Consider the following 5,953-nt stretch of genomic DNA (forward strand, 5'->3'; position numbering starts at 1 on the left):
GGCGGTGCCACTGACTGTAGTGTCTTTAGGCCATTCCCAAAGGGGGAATATTTCTCGTTCAAGCACAGTAGAATTGTAAATGGGCTGATTCATCATGTCACACTCATAACTGTGCCTGATCTACAACAGGGAACTGCTGCTTTTTCTTTCCTAATCTCCTAATCCTTACTATTGCCATTTCCTCTACTTCTTTTGTATGTTTGTCACACTCTTGTGACCCGCTATTACCCGGGTGCCTTGATAGTCGAAGCAGACCTTGTGCTGTTGAAGCTAGAGAGGTGAGCAGAGAAAGTCTGATTCCCTGTAAGGACTTCTCTGTTGACACCCACCCCCTGGTGCTCATATGACCTTATGCAGTTGCGAGTGCCGTAAAACCCTCTACTAAAAAAAAAATAATAATAAGATAGAAATATAATATGGGGAGTGGGTGTAGACAAGGCAGTGGATGATTTGAGTAGAAAAAGAGATAATCAAATAGATCAAGAGAACGGAAAATGTTCTTCAATTTTCAGCTCAAAACCCAATACAGTCCGTGCCGGCTTTAAGCACGTTTCGGACTCAAGCACGCTAAACGGCTCTTACAGAACTTTTGCTATATAAATTACACGCCTTTAAGCACGGTAACTTCGGCTTCAAGCACGCTTCATTTACAAGACAGTCAATATTTTCATGATGACCCATCGAAGTTCGAACACGGTATAGATCTACACCGCAGCAGTGGAGTGTGTCAAGAGAAACACAAAGAACGCAAGTGATGGACAAACACACTCACACGGGCGGAGAGGAAGGCAGAGAGATGCACACAGCCGTGCGCGCGGACATAGGATCTAGCCTAGGCCTACGGCAAAGCTACACACGACCAAAAAAAAAAATATATACAAAGAGAGTCGGGGAGACGAGAAAGGGAGGCTGGCTGCGATTTCACCTTTGACCCTCGCAATCCATTAATCCTGATTGTGTATCACGCGCGAGGTGGGATGAAGGCGGTATTATGAGTGGCACAGCGGGCAGTGGTACGCACAGGCAGTGTGTTACAGTAGTCCTAGTGTGCTGTATCGTGACTGGCCGTCTAAATTAAGTTTTCATTTCCCATTCGACCACAAAACAAAAACAAACAAGCGAACAAAAACTACCATGGCGGGTGTCTAAATAACAGTGCACACTTTTGTTGGACCGCTATAGGCCTACTTACAAACAAAGGGAAATAGCACGGGGAATTTTCTTCATGAAAATCTCTGGATTATGTCTACTTCGCACTTAAGCTTGTCCCATACCAGCCGTAAATTCTAAGAGTAAGACTGCGTATACCTCGTGTAGGAATCGAACCATCTTTCTCTGCTGTTGACGTCACGGGATGACAAATTTAGTTGGCGGTTCCGATTGTCGGCAGAGGTAAAATTCAAAGGAAGTAAAGTTGCTTCTTGACCACTGAGACTCTGACTTCATGAAGACTTCTGACCCAGTCGCTCACGATTTTGCGTTATGGCATCTGTGGTGTAGTTGTTAGGCACTTTGCTGTCGCATGCAGAGGACCTGAGTTTGATTCCAGTATGGGAAGAATTTTTATCGAATACACGTGTATCTCGGCATTTCTGCTGGGACGTAGAATCCTTCTCAGCCTGGGTTGGCCCTGACAGGCATGATGATCGAGGCCAGCCTCCTCCTACATTATCAAAACTGTGTCGATTTGAGGGTTGGGGTGGGGGCGTAAGGACGTCAACATTTAAAAAAAAAAGAATTTGCATTTAGAGAACCTTGACCTTGAATCGTCAGTGTGGTGTGCAATGGCGGGGGGAAAATTCCACGACCTTCTGTTTCACCACTACAAAGTTTATCAGAGGGAGGGGGGTTCCATAAGAACTACCGAGGTGCACCATTGCATAAGTAAGTCTGTCTGTGGGTCGTAGACAGGCTGGTACAATTTCTCTTGTCGCAGGAGATAACCCAGGTCCAGCTCGTGTCTATCTGGTCAGGCCTCGGTCCAGCAGTCTGACGCAAACCAGACAATACAGCAGACGATGGTAGAAGCATTGTGTCCGTAGCTGTACAGCCCAGACAGTTAAGGTGCAGCGCCCAAGGAGGTAGTCGGGTACTGGCAGTTTGGATAGGAAATGATGTACATGCTACCGTCAGAAGTCGGCTTAGGTGCACTGCTGGCTCTGTTAGCATCATGCTGGACTATGGAGAGGATGGTCCTGGTTCGAATTCACAGCGGAACTTGGGGGTGTTTTAGGGAGTTTTAAAGGCTCTCTGCCTACATGTATTTGGCTCGGTCCTCTCAGAGATGGATGACTGCCGTCTGTGGAGTAGTGGTGTGCTTCGCTTCCCAACCCAGGAGAATTGCCTCCTAAATTGTGTCGATGGGGGTGTAAAAATACATGTAACATCTACATTTAAAAAAATTCGTAACCTTTCGGCTGTTCTTTCTTGAATAGTCGCTCCAGCTTGCATTTAATTTGTTGACCAGCTCACTCTGCTGTCATGTGGTGCGACGTGCGTGTGGTCAATGATGTGTCTCTAGAGCTCCACCTTCTCATTTTGTCCTTGGATCTCAGGAATGATCAGTTCCACGACGTACTCGGATTCGGATACTTTCTCCGCAAAGCCCGTCCTTCACGTCTTCACTCAAAGTGTTCCCCTGCCTGTGTCTTTTTACATTATGGGGGTAGTCCGCGCTGGCAAATGTGTCATTCTGGGCCCTTGAGTCACATCGTCGTTACCTCAGAATTACAAAAGTTCTATCTGACAATTTGGACCGATTTTGAGTTACTAAAACTCTTTTGATTTTTTTCATCCTGGCTGTCAATAGTGATCAATCGTTTGGGGGCTCTCGTGGCCTAGAGGTTAAGGTGTTGGCCTCTCATCCAAAGGTCCTGGGTTCGAATCCGGGTAGATACCTAAATTTTTTCTTGTCTAAAATTGTCTCCTTTCACCTCCTTTCCAGCTCTCTAGCAATGACATCTGTCGTCTGCTTTCGTCTCCTCTTTCTGCCTCCACCCCCTCACCTCCTTTGCCCCCTCCTCTGGGCTCCTGACTCTTTCTGCAGCTACTCTACTGCTATTATACTTCTTGGCTCCTTCGCACTGCTGTCTTTCAGCCACATCCCTGATCTTCTGGTAGGAAAGATCTACACCTAGCCCTCTCGGACAAGAGCGAAATATGTCGGAGGGCCCATGTGCAAGTTGCGCACGTTAAAGATCCCTTTGTGGTCTAAAAATCGATTCATTCAAAATTTCCTACCAACTGAAAAAAATTAATGTGTTTCGCGCGCTCATGACCTTATGCAGTTGCGAGCGCCGTAAAACACTTAAGCCTGCCAAAAAAACCAACAACACAAAACAGTCGTTTTCCACAGAAAAATAATACAAAACATTATTTGATTTATCTTTATGTCTCGAAATATTATTTGTAATCTATTTTTATCTTTGTTTCTAGAAATCTTTCTTGTTTCGTTCTGGCTGTAATACTGATAATACCAAAGATTCTCCGTTTTCTTTGGTAATACACAAGGAGTTTAGAACTTACTTTTAATCTCCTGGGTAATACACGAAGTCAGACACGAAGCTCCATAAAACGCATAGCCTACAAAGTCTAAGGCTCCGGATTCCATTTTCTTTGAACGGTTCAATAGCCGGTGACCCCGGAGACATTGACCTTTAGAAATCAACAACATGGCTGCCCGCATGAAGCAGGGACTCTCGAGTCTTGTTCAGAAATTGGATGTCGTACGACATCGGCTTGTGCTCTTGGAACACATTATTTCTGGAAAATGTACGCCAAAACAGTTATGTTTTTTCTGTATTGATTTACATGCAAGAGGAAGTCATCATCTAACCTCCAACGATAGCAAGTCTAACCTCAAAATGACCCTTTCATTTCCAAGTCCAGTCGGTTGTGCTAGGCTGGGCTTGTCCTTCTTCTCTCAATTCATGTCTCATCATTAGTCTATCAAAAACACAATAACAACTTAAACTTAACTACGACTACTTGGGAGGCCTTCAAAAAAGTATATACTTCTAGAATCTAGATCTATCTAAATCTAGATCTAGATCTAGATTCTAGTAACCTACTAAATCTGGATTCTTAGATCTAGAATCTAGAGATCTAGACTAGAAATCTAGAGTCTCTACTAGATCTAGATCAGGCAGGTCTTACTTCGCACTTTTGATGGCGCTCTTTGGAAATTGCCTTGCCATGTAAACTTTAAGATTGAGTGTTTAAAAAAAAATTATTATTGGCAGGCGCTATTTGCAATGCCGCGTTCTGAATGGCTCCCGTGCTATTTGAAACGCCAGTAGTACTAGAATCTAGTCTAGATCTAGATCTAGATCTAGATCTAGTAGTAGTAGCAGCCGTTTCTACAAGACTATACATGATGATAATAATATTGTAGTTCTGCCTGAATTGTGGAAGCTTTCTTAGTTTTTTGATAAACCTCCTAGGATTTGACTCCTTTTTTTATGACGTTGTCATATTCCGATCAATATTGGGTAGATATAGATCCAGATCTAGATCTAGATTCTAGTAAAGATCTAACAATTGTTTCTGACATTGTTTTGCTCAAAACTAGACTAGATCTAGACGTAGATCTAGTCTTGTTCATCTCTCATAAAATCATTTTATAATCATTTGAGTTTGAGTTAGAGTTTGAGCAAGTTTAAGTCGAAAGACGCTCGGATAACAATTACAATAATCACAATAACAAGACGGTACAACTTGAACTTTAAGTCAAGTTAGGCCTAGAGAACGTTACAAGCTGTCTACTGTCTATGTTCTCTAAGTCTAATGTTCAGTGCTTCCAAGCGCGGCATCGAATTCCGGTCCCGGAAGGGTTTTTTTTCTTCTCCTGAGCCTAAAATATAAAAAAAAAAAAATTAGACTCACAGACCAAAGCCACTGTTGAACTTTAACCAGGCCTAAATTAGTAAAAGGAAAAGTATAGAGAGGCTAAGGCCTACTTTGTACAGAGCTCCTCTTGGGGACAAAACCAGATGCTTCATCACTCATCACTACATGAACAAAACTACAAAGCAACAAGTTATAATTTATGTGAAAAAATTTGTTGGTTAGTCGAGAAGAGGACAAAAAAAAAGAAAAAAACCCGTCCAGGACCGGGATCGAACCCACGCTAAAAAAGTAATGGTTTGACTTCAAGCGCAGACGCGCTGTCACTTCGGCCGTCAGAGCTTCCGATAAGGGAGTGCAGATTAAGATTGGTATTTTACACACAGCGACACAGCGTTTTATTTAGCACTGGCGCTAATGGCAACGCAGCGTTTTATTTAGCACTGGCGCTAATTGCAACGCGGAGTTGCAAATAGACACTTCCATTATTATTTTAGCCAAGCCCCCCTGAAACCCCCCACTGTTATGGCTAGTGCGCATTAATACTCAGGTGGGTCCACCAAAGTTCAATCCGGCCAAAATAAATTTTTTATGCAAAAAAGGTAGAAAAATGTTACTAGAATCTAGATCTTAGCTAATCTGGTAGGGTTCACTTAGCCTACATGACCACTTTTGTCCTTAGCAATCACTTCTGTTTCTTATAAGAAACAAGTGATTGCTGAATGTAAACAAACGGGAAAGCAATTTTCCAAAGAGCCCCCTTTTGATCTTGTCTACTGTGGTGAGCCAGTCTTGCGGTGCGCGCAGCATCACACTCCCCAACCCCTTTCCCCGTCCCCCCTTCCTCCAGTCTCTCGTGGTCGGACAAGGAGCAAAGAAACACCTACCTGCGGCCGGATAAGCTGTAAAGTCAGGTCTTCAGTTGAGAATGCGAAGTGGATTTGTTCCAGATTCGAGTGTTGTGTGTTCCGAGTGTTCGGGAACTCTATGAAGTTAATACGAAGAAAACATAGGGGGACTGAAATGGGACTGAGCATTATATGTTCGAGATACCCAAGAATTCATGATTTTCTTGTTCGTGATTCGTGTTCACGTACTCTACTGTAGA

This window comes from Aplysia californica, unplaced genomic scaffold (genome assembly GCF_000002075.1).
Source record: "Aplysia californica isolate F4 #8 unplaced genomic scaffold, AplCal3.0 scaffold01849, whole genome shotgun sequence".
NCBI lineage: Eukaryota > Metazoa > Mollusca > Gastropoda > Aplysiida > Aplysiidae > Aplysia > Aplysia californica.